Raw genomic sequence first — 11,183 nt, forward strand, 5'->3', positions numbered from 1 at the left:
CCTTTAACGATTTTCATTTTTATTTTGAGACACATCAATCTCACCAGGTCTTGATTTTCCAGTGGAGACTGAAGTGACAAGAAGGACCCTGGGCTGGGGAGAGCTCAGCAGCCTAAGCGCCTGCCTGCCCTGCAAGCGCAGAGGCCTGGCCTGGCTGCCTGGTACTGCAGGCTGCACCAGCGCTGGAACGCTGAGTGTACGTGTCGGCCCTGGAGCCCTGTGTGGTGGCACGTGCCCGTGACCCGAGCCCTGGGGAGGCCGAGACGAGGGGATCCCTAGGAGTGTGAACTGCATAGTGAAGCCCTGCAGCCAATAAGTAAATAAGTGCAAGTTAAAAAAATAAACAAGAAGGGCCCCGCCCAGTGAGTATCTGAGAAAAGAGGCCATGGGACCTGACGGCCAGTTCAGTTGGCCAAGAGGAGCAGGGGCCGAGCCGTGTGGGCCAGTTTGGCTTTCCTTCTTAGGAGGTAAGAGGTCCCTGGAGGACTGGCTTGTGTCCTTGCTGTCTCGGGAGAGTGGTATTGATCTTTGATCCTGACGGGGCTCCTGCGGCTGCTCTGACTCATGCCCCGCAGTGTCTGTGAGTGCCTCATGACACTTGCCTGGATGGACAGTGTGTTGTTTAGTGCCCTTGAACAGACCTTTAAATCATTTCTCAGTCTTTGGATTTCATAAACAGTGCTACAGTGAAAACCCTTCCATACACATGCTGTTTAAAATGTTTAAAACTAGCTTTGAAGATGGTGAAGTATGGTGGCTCTTAACAGGGAGAACTAGTGATGTGCATCTTGGTTCCACACTGCCAGGTGGCATTTTGCAGTGGTCTCGGTGGGACAGTGGGGGGCAGGGTGGCATACTCGCCAGCATCCTGGGTCCAGGCACCTTCTCTGGGATAGTGGGGCACACCTACCTGTGGGTGTCCTGGCGACCTGTGTCTGGGAGCACTCTCGTGCCTCTTCAGTTTAGCCGACTTTGTTGGGTTACAGTGTCTGTGCAGTAAAGTGTGGTCATGTTAAGCTCGCAGTTGTAGCCTTTTGAAAATTCTTTACAGTGAGGTAGCTTCCAGCACAAAGGGATGCAGAACATCTCCATTACCAGGAGGCCCTTTCACCAGGCTCCTCAGCCCCTCCTCCCCGTTGGGCACGGAGCACGCGCCAGGGCCGCACACCTGCTAGACAGGCGCTGTGCTGCGGTGTTCTGCCTGCTGCAGTCTCCTCCTTACCCTGGTCTGGGTGAGCGCCGGCCTGGCATTGTGGGCCAGTTCTAATACACGTGACACGGCCGTGCATCAGCTGGAGTTCACTGGACTCGCAGATTCAGCCTCACACGCGTGTCTGAGTTATAAGGTAGGCTGTGTTTGTTCCATACTATGACAAGATCATTTTGGTCATTTGCTTATTAAAGAATAACCCAGTGTGGAAACACACATTCTGCCTTTCACCCTTAACCATGTGAAAGATATCAATTCCTGGAACTTGGAGAATGAGGTTACTTGTAAACTCAGTATTCATACAAAAAGAGGCACTTTAAATGAAAACCACACCGAGATGCAGTAGAGCAAATCTGTATCACATAAACCTTTCAAGATCAATCTAGCTGAAACGTGTATCTCTGATTGGGGAGGCAGCTTTAACGAAACGGTATTGTTCAAACAGCTACAGTGACGCTGTGGCAGTCAACTCAGCACTGTGGTGAAGTAGCGCCAGGCCCTGGGGGGGGGGCGAGCCAGATGTGGGCAGCTTTAGGCTGGGTTCTGTATGCTCAGGGGACCAGGCAAAGGCACATGACGTATTTTGGCAAGTAAAATTACAGAATTTTAGAAAATCAGAGACTTAGATAAAGGTGCCATTTCCGTTTGAATGAAGATCACAATTTTAGATCTCACTTGAGAATACAGTGGAGGATTTGGAACAGTGTCCATTAAGAACAACAATATATTTTCATGTCTCTTTGATTATTTGGGAATCGTCTCCAGAGAGAACCAAGCCGCAGAGGGCAGCAGGCGTGACTGCTGAAGGTCGGAAGGCAGCGTCTCCATCTGGGCTGTCAGAGTGGTGCTGGCGGGCAGGGTGCTGCATAGGCCTCTGCATGAGTGATGTGGCCGTGGTGCTCCCAAGTGGTCCCTGCATGTGTGGACACGTGGGAGGCACGCAGCAGCAGCGTGGAGAAGCGGCACGTGCAGACAGCACTTTTTTTTCCCTGTCTGCTGCATACCCTCGTTACTTCTGTGTTTACTTTTGTGTAGTTTTATAATCTTTCCACTGTTTTTCTGTTGCTCGAGGTCTGTACTGTGCATGCGCGTGCGCGCGCGCACGCACACACACACACACCCCTGCACATTCCCATTTTCTCTTTAGACTTTCCTGCCTTTGAGAGGTCTGTGCCTTCATCTTGCTTTGAGAGACCCGTGCTTCTGCCTTGTAGACTCCTGACCCGAGCTCTTTAGTGCTCTTCAGAGGGCCTGAGGACCTCAGAATTGTGCGCATAATTTTGACAGTTGTGTTTTTGTAGGGAGTGAGTCCAGAGTTTTTTCAGGTATCTGTGAGTTTTTGAATTCTTGAAGGTTTGATGATCACTGGTCCCAGGCTGGAGCTGCCCTCCCCGCGAGGCGGGTCACCTCTGGGCCTCGAGCTTCACTGGAATGAGGAACTGCGTCACCCACCACAGCCCCTGCCCCTGCTGTCTGCACTGTGCACTGGGAGAGCCGTGTAGCGTTTGTCCTGCAGGGCTCACTCCGGCCATTTGGTCGCTGGGCATTACTTGATGTGCAGTGGCTTTGCTGCTTAAAATCATTTTCAGTTTCAGAGCTATGACATTGTGTATTCCCAGAAAGTTGTGTTTCTTAACTTTAGATATTCAAAATAAATGCCCAGCACAATTTAAAACGTTTTAATTTTGTTTTCCTTTTTTTTTTTTTAAATGCAAAAGCCAACTTGGAACCAAAAGTATCCAGTATTTACAAGCTAATTGTCTAATGAAAATGAGTGTTTTGAAATTAGTTTGAAATTTGCTGGGGAAAAAAAAAATCTAGACTGGCAGAATTTTGAGTTTTTTAAATTTTGAAGGCAGCAAGTACAAGACAGCCGAAGAGACTTTCAGTTGGCCAAGGAGCCTAAGTTATTTTCTTTTCTTTCTTTCTTTCTTTTTTTTTTTTTTGGCAGAACCAGGGATTGAACTCAGGCCCTTGCGCTTGCCAGGAAAGCGCTTATTCTACTGAGCCATCTCTCCGGCCCTGTTTTCTTAATTAACATCATCCTCCACTTGAATCATTGTGACAGCCTGAAGAATTTAGAATTCTTCTAAGAAGAGGAGATAACCAAGTAAGGCGTTCTTTATCCATCTTGCCACATGTCAGGGTCCAGAGAGGGAACCTGGAAACACTGCATCGACTCTGCGCTGATCCTTGTGGCCTCAGAAGTGAAACTCATCTCCAAAGGCCTGGACTCTGCTGGGTAGCAGTCAGGGCCTGCTGTGGTCAACTCCAGTCAGCGTGGAGCATAGATAATTGAGAAGCCTGCGCAGGCTCTGGGTGTAACTAGTGAGTCCTCTCTCTACCAAAGATCTTCACCCTGGAGAAGAACAAACGTGTCCATTCATATGAACTACACAAATAGTCGCAGGCACAAGGAGGAAAGAATAATGAGGGGACAGTACATTCTGCTTCAAAATGCCACTACCAGCTGTTGTTTGGTAGAAAAAAGAGCTTGTCATTTAGTCCCTGTTAATCTTTTTCTCTGTATTAATAGTGAAGTTGGTAGTGGCTATGGTTTGTCTATTCAGAAACAGCAGTTCTCCAAATTAGGATGTTTGATACCTTGAAACCAAAGATTTGCTAAGGGAATGAGAACATGTGGCAAGAGATGCTGGCCACACCAGTCAGAGGGAGTGCACTGTTTCCTGGACTTGTAGATGCCTGCTTAATGAGACAGAATCACAGCAAGCAGAGCCCATTCCATTGGAGATAACTGTGAACTTGGGGTTCTGCAAAAGATGGTTTGAATACATCAAGTCTAGTCTGGCTCTTATTTTAAAAAAGATGAGATAGAAAGTGTTGTGCCTTCCTGTCAGTTTTCTGAGTGTGAAGTCCTGTAGTTGAACCCTAAAGTTTTGAGTCAGTTTTTCTATTCTTTTCCACTGTACATGGCTGGTACTTGAAGCCACTCAGAATTGTGTGTTAGAACTGGAGAGGTCAGGAGATAAGTGCCCATGCCTACCTGCTTGGGACAAACACGACTTTTGGGGGCTAGGAGAGTGACTTCTCTAGACTCCTGACCATCTTTTTGTGTCTTGGAACAGTGGGCTGGCTTGTTCTGAATCATTTATGTACTTGTCAGGGAACTCTTGGGGCTGCTCTGTGGAGTGGAATGGCATTGAGGAGACGAGGAGTCATGTGGCCCTGCCCCTCAGCCTGGTAGCGTCTTTTAAATTTTTTAAAATTAATTAATTAATTAATTAGGTTCAGGGTCTCACTGTGCAGCTTGGAGTCATAGTGATCTTCCTGTCTCAGCCTCCCCGTTGCTGGGATTACAGGCATGTAATTCACTGGCTGGCCAGCACAGATTGTGGTGCCGGAGATCAGACCCGGGTCCTTGTGCTTGCCAGGCAGGTAGCTTCTTTTAGGTAACTTAAAATAAAACAAGGACTTTAAAAGAACAAACTGTCCTACAGGTTTTGTGAGCTACAGCATGTAGACCAACTTCTGAGGCTCTAACGAGGAGCTGCGCTGAGATTTCCTGCTTGGGCTTCCCAGTATGTCCCCCTGGCTCTCCTTTCTGTCCGTTTCTGGGTGTGAAGCACTTGAGTTTCAGGCTTTGGAAGCTATTCCAGACCTGCAGAATTGATGTTTGAACAATTGATTAATATTTGAAAACTCTCAAGATTGTAAATCTTCCACCTAATGAAAAAATATATACTAGCTTCACGAAGAAGAATATGTGTGGAAGTGACCAGCAAACAGAACCATGTAGAAGCCGATGTATTTTGGCCAGTTCTGAGCCATAACCTTTGCCGGGTTACCACATGGAACTTGTTATATTACGTGCCAGTGGAGACCTGTGTCCCCTTGCTTACTGAGCCAAAGACCTTCATTAACCAGGGCATCCTACTTTTTGCAGTTCATCTTATTTTGCTGCTAAATGCTTTCCATTCTTAATGGAACAAAAATTAAAGAGACTAGCTTAATTTTGTAGCGTGAAATGCTTTTTTATTTCAAAACATTTTTTTCTTCCTACTGTTTGAAGGTACTTCGGCTAATTCAAATTTCACATACAGAAAGGTTGAAAATACCATAATTTATAGGCTACAAAGGTATGTGATTTGAAAGCTTCTACCTAATGCGATTGGAATTTTTTCCAATTATAGGAGAGGCAAGCCCATCGTTCTCCAATTTCAAAAAAATTGCAGCTGCTTGCAAGAGGAGAGCTAAATTAACAGAACCTTTAATATTCTGAAAAATCTGCCCTAGGGGAAAGATTTTTCTGTTCTAAAAGATACTAAATAATTTAGTTTGGCAGCTTGAGAATGTGACTATTCTGAGTCAAATCATTATCATTTATTTTGTGTCTCATGCAAATGGAAAAATGAAAAGACTTTATTCTGACATGCAGCCCTTTATTAGAATCACGTAAGCAGGGGGCCCAGCCCTAGCTCAGTTCTTTAAGTGGCTGCTTCCACAATGCTGGCAGCCTCAGTTTGCTGTAGTTCGACCCCCACAACACTCCAGCCATGCAAAAGTGCCCTGAAGGCATTCAAGGAGCAAAAAAAAAAAAAAAAAAAAAAAATTCCTTAGAATCACGTAAGCATTTGGCTGCAGGGCCTGCATGCTTGATTTTTCGACATTCTCAGTAAATAGAGCTGTATCCAGCAATTCCTCTGTTGAGGGCCCTTCCGGTCCGGATGAAGCTAATAGTTCCAGGCTGTGCGCTGTCAGGCCTTGCTGGCCCAGGTACGGCTGCTTACTGCTTTCATTTCCTTGCTCTGAACCGGAAGGCAGTGCGTGCCCTTTCCCAGGGGCAGTCAGTGATCGCATGCCTGGACTCCAGCAGCCGGGCCGCGGGCTTTTCTGCCTGACACAGGAGCTTTGTTTTAGGGCCAGCGGGGATGGGAGCTTGATGACGGACATAGTATGGCGAAAGACAGGCGCGTAATGGAGAATTCGGGAACAACAAGATATTAGATAGAAGTCAGCGTCACAGAAACAGCTGTTGCCTACTATAAAATACGCTCTGATGCCACTTGCCATTTAGGGACAGTGTTAAAAATAAGTGGACAGTAAGTTTTTATGATTATTGAATTCTTATGGTTAATAGAACTTTTGCTAATTTTCGAAATGTTATTAGTAGTTACCATTTTGCTCGTCAGGCCTAAAATGGATTAATTTCACATTTTAATTTGTCTCAAATTGATACTTAGGCACTGTATGTTTTAGAATACAGATCATGTAATTTGGATTTAGGTTGTTCTGGCTTTCTATCTCAGCTGGCTCTGCAACCTTACATCCATAGCAGTTCTCTGACTCTCAGCTTAAAAACTTAGTCTATAAAATGGCAAAGTACAGCACAGAGTTGGTATGCAGATTAATAATATACCATAGTAGGTATGAAACTCCTGGGACATCCTCGGTACTCAGCAAGTGGAGCTTAGCTAGCGTCAGGTCTGTCTGTCTATGGTGTATTTGCTGTTTATCGTCGTGGTCTTCTAGTTCATTTTTAGGCCTTTTAGTCCAACTCTAATTGTTGAAAATTAAAATGTTAAAGTACTCTCAGCATAATGGAAAAGTGAATAAAAAGGAGAAGCTTTGCTGGTGCTCTTCCAGCAGGTTTCTGAGACCCATTAACTTTGTGTGACTTTCAGCCTGATGGAGCGTCAGCATCCTGAGAGGCGCTGTCACTCTGGGGAGACTGGGTCTGCCAGGCTCGCAGACCAGCGTGTGCGGAGCTCAGAGACGTGCCCTGGGGAGAGCGGTAGTCGCAGCAGGCTTCCTGGGAGTGGACGTGTGAAGAAGGGGAGGCAGTCACGGGCCTGGAAGTAGCAGTGCAGGCGCGTGCGCTAGGCCGACCCCATTCTCCCTCTCCTGCTCTTTGAATTGAGTGTAGTAAAGTGAGTGTGATGTGGTGGGAGGCGACAGTGGGAGAAGGAAGGGGAACGAAAGTTTGGGAGCTGGAAGTTGGTGCCTGCAGGAGCAAGCACATAAGGTCATTGAAGAGGTGACTGCTGGGAACGAGGAGGTGACTGCTGGGAAAGGGGAGGTGACCACTTTTCCTCCATTGTGTGCTTTTAATCTGTGCAACTGCATTGCTTTGATAAAAGCAGAAAGTTGAGGTACATCATGGCACCAGGCCGCGCCTTTCTCTACCTGAGGCCACACGCGGCATCACACCTGGCTGGCCGCAGGCCAGGGCTCTCTCCCTGGGACGAGTCTCTCTGTCTGTCTGTCTGTCTGTCTATCCCCCAAACTCAAGGGTTTTTGCTATGCAGTTCAGACTGGCCTTGAATTCACTTTGTGGCCCGAGCTGGCCTTGAGCTTGCAGCAGTCTTCTTGTCGCAGCCTCCCCAGTGCTGGGATTGCAAGTGTGCACTCTCACACGTGGCCTGGTTCCTCCTGGGTGCTGCTTCCACTGGTGACTGCCCCGTCCTCTGTGTTGCTGCACGCCTCCCACACGTTCGCTCAGTGCATGTGGTCACAGCCCGGCCCGGGAGAGTGTTGCCTCCGGGTTAGCCTCTCACCTGCGATGCGGAGACTTCCCTTTCTGACCAGGGGAGTCTGCTTAGCATTGTAACCAAGCCCTGGTAAGACATTTCCCTATAAGGAAGCTGTGAGTGCTCCCCTGCTGTCCCGGGTCTAGATCCTAGGTGCTGTTCTGTGACGCTAAGGGTTACTGGTGGTGTGTACTACTTTCGTAGTGGCTTCTTGGATACTCGATTGACACGTCACCCTCGCTGTGCACAGACGAGGAGATTCTCTCATGTGTCCGAGCAGCGCTTGAGAGTTGGACCAAGCCCTCTCAGGTCTGCATCGTGGGGTGCTGCTGGCCAGTGTGACACAGAGCGGGGCAGCTTCCCGGGCACAGCGGGCGAAGCGCTCAGACCCAGGCGGCGCCCTGTAGTGCACTCAGTGGTGCTCTCCCGCTCAGTTTTGAGTAATGCTGCCCTTTCAGAAGTACAATTTGGTGTGAAGTAAGAACTTTCCTATTTATAAAGATTCAGCAAGTGGTAGCAGCTCTTAATACCTGTCCAGTTCTACTCCTTACTGTGTGCGCCTCCCTCTTTCCTAAGTGTTACCACCTAAATGTTCTCTCATTTATTTCTCATATCATCTCAGTGTTCCTTAAAATTAGTAAATGATTAATTTCACATTAAAGTAACATTTGACATTGATAAAGCGTGTTAACATTTCCCTCCCATTATCTAATAAGTCACATAGTTTCTAAAGGAACAATTCTTTTTCCTGGGAGATGTGTTTAAAAGAAGGTTTACTATACATCTAGTCGGGTGGGGTGTCCTGTGAGTCGGCGTCCACCACCCTCCTGCTGGGGAGAGGGCTGGCTGGGCTCTGTGCTGGGAGGTCGAGCAGCGCCTCGGGCTCGTCCTTGGGGGAATCTGCTCTCACCTGGCTACTGCCTGGCAGGGAGTAGAGTTATCTGTGGACAGAGCGCTAGTGCTCCGGGAGGGATAACTATGCATCTTTTGCTTATATTTTTATTTTGGTGTAATTTCAAACTTAAGAGTTGACAGAGCAATACAAAGAAATCCCACAGACCGTTTACCGAGGTCACCTCGTTTACTAAGTGTAGATGGGTACACCATTTTTCCGAGCCGTTTGAGAATAAATTTCAATGTTGTACTTGCTTCTTCAGTGTGGAACAACTCTTTGGTCCTTTTTCCTTGATGCGAGGGTCTTGTGAAGAAGCGGCCCCATCTGGATGAGCGCCACCACCGGGCTGGCGCAGCGGCCCTCTTCCTCATGGGACCTGTGTGGGCTCTGTGGTGGAGCGGGGAAGGAAGGGCAGCCGGCCGCAGTGCCCACCTGTGTGCACCAAGACCCAGGGAGTGCCCGGCGCTGCCTGTGCTGGCCCCTCTGCCATTTGTGTGTAATTTACAGGGTCGCTTGGAGCTGTAGGTAGCACCTTGTGCCCTCCCCACTCCCCCTTTGTGTTTATTAGCTGGCATCTGCCTGTGAGGAAGCTCTTCCTTTTCTCCCTTGCTTTTTAGTGCATCCTTGCAGTGCATAGATTTGTCTTCTGTTTCCATCAGGCCTTTTGATGCTTGTCCTTCTCGTGTGTCTTCTCCTGTATTTCGGGACATCTTACCTTACTGGTATAACGGGATGTCCTCAGTTCCTTCATACTTTCTTGGCTGCATCCTGGACCCAGCCGTTTGCTGAGGTGCTCTGGATCCTTGGTATTTTACAACCAATGGCTGAGTGCTTGCGTGCGAATTGCCACTGATGTGTGGTTGCTGTGGCACCTCTCCGGTCCTGGTTTTTTTGTTTTTAATTTTTTTTGGCAGAACCAGGGATTGAACTCAGGCCCTTGTGCTTGCCGGGCAGGCACTTATTCTACCGAGCCATCTGCCCGGCCCCACCTCTCTGGTCTTATGTAGGAGGTCTGCAGGGACCAAGCCAGGCAGTCTGTGCGTGTGTGGAAGTGTCCATCTCTGCTGCCATAGACTTCCTAGTGATAGTCCAGCTTCAGCCAGCGTCCTAGGGTTCATATAAATGTTTCCCATAGTATTTATAATTTCATTTCTAGCAGTGAGAAACATGGTTCCTTAGTGTCATTTGCATCTCTTCTTTCTGTCCAAGCTGTAGCACTAGCTGATCTAGGCATGCTTTAGCATTTGGAAGGATGAATGAATGAATAGCCGTGGGTTGGTGTTCTCACAGTGTGACCAGCGCATGGCAAGAGCAGCAGCTAAGGCAGTGTGGTTGAGCAGATAATTTTTTTCTTGGCAGTACCTTCATTTCCTTACCTTTTTTTGGTGCTTGTGACTGAGCCCCAGGCCTGGAGCCTGTTAGGTAAGCGTGCTAGCATTAGAGCTGTGTGACAGGTCCCCACTTTGTACCTTTGAACCATGTGAATTATGACATTATATGAGTACTCTTGCTTTTTATCAGTTAAAACATGAGTCTGAAAAAGTGTTCAATTAATTTGAACATTGTAGCCTTTTACCAATAAGAAAAAAATAACATTCAATAAGAAAAATAGTCCCTTTGTTTTTGCTTTAAATAAAACCTCAGATTTGAGTGTACTTTTGCAAAAATTTCAGCATTTCTAATGACAAAAATTGGAGCTTGCAAAGTTTGCCAGGAGTAGTTTTCACATGTGTCAACTGTGGTGATGTGAAAGATGTTATGCATCTAAGTTCTCTTCCTAGGCCTCCTGCCGCCAGACAGAACTTCCACTTCCCTGCTGCTTGTTCTTAAACTGTTGTGAGCAAGAATGCCTGCAGGTAACTTACAAGCCTGTGATGAGAAATTTCTGATAACCTTAAGACTCATTCCTAAGTTACATTGTTAACTTCATGAGTAATCTGGGGAGAAACAGCAGGGCTTCATTCACCTGTGACCTCAGAGGTTGTAGATTTACAGTTTTGCATAGCTGTTAATATTGTTCTCTCTCTCTCTTTTTTTCTGCTGAACCAGGGATTGAACTCGGGCCTTGCCCTTGCCAGGGAAGCGCTTACCCCCTGAGCCACCCCCCGCCCAGGATGTTGCCTCTTGAAGTAGATATTTTTTCTTAATCTTCAGGAAATGCAATCTGCTTTTCTCTCTAATATAATTAGATCTAAGCACTTCATGCATAGAGCTAGTTTTCTGAGTTTGCCTTTTCTATTTATAACCTCAAATACTTAAACACAGTGCATATAACGTCTAGTATAAATTCATAGTATATAACTTCTCTACTATCAGAAAAACAGGAAAAGTTGAATTAGTTTTATAGCAGTAAGGATTTTTTTTCACAAAACTGGCTGGGAATTATTTTTGTTTTAAGGAAAATTTTCTCCAGCATAGGGTTTTTTTTTAAATTTGTACAGAAATATTTATTTTAAATAATCTTCTTTATATTTAAAAGAGGAGACAGGTCTTTTGAAAATGGATAGAAAAAATCAAAACATACAAAGCATGTCAATCTTAAAAGCCTCTTTCTGGAGTTCGATCGGTAGCGGGAGCGGAGAGCGGACCC

The 11,183-nt window shown here is 46.7% G+C and overlaps 1 protein-coding gene across 2 annotated transcripts in view; it reads left to right on the plus strand.

Moving 5' to 3' along the window:
• Window positions 1–3,173: 3,173 nt before the first annotated feature.
• Window positions 3,174–11,183, plus strand: part of Disp1 (dispatched RND transporter family member 1) — a 127,457-nt gene continuing 119,447 nt past the window's right edge. For both annotated transcript variants that reach the window (XM_023710337.1, XM_004626949.2), the window contains exon 1: window positions 3,174–3,320. The gene's annotated coding sequence lies outside the window, so the exon portion shown is untranslated. The remainder of the gene's footprint in view (window positions 3,321–11,183) is intronic.

This window comes from Octodon degus, unplaced genomic scaffold (assembly GCF_000260255.1).
Source record: "Octodon degus isolate 3935 unplaced genomic scaffold, OctDeg1.0 scaffold00017, whole genome shotgun sequence".
Classification (NCBI taxonomy): Eukaryota; Metazoa; Chordata; class Mammalia; order Rodentia; family Octodontidae; genus Octodon; species Octodon degus.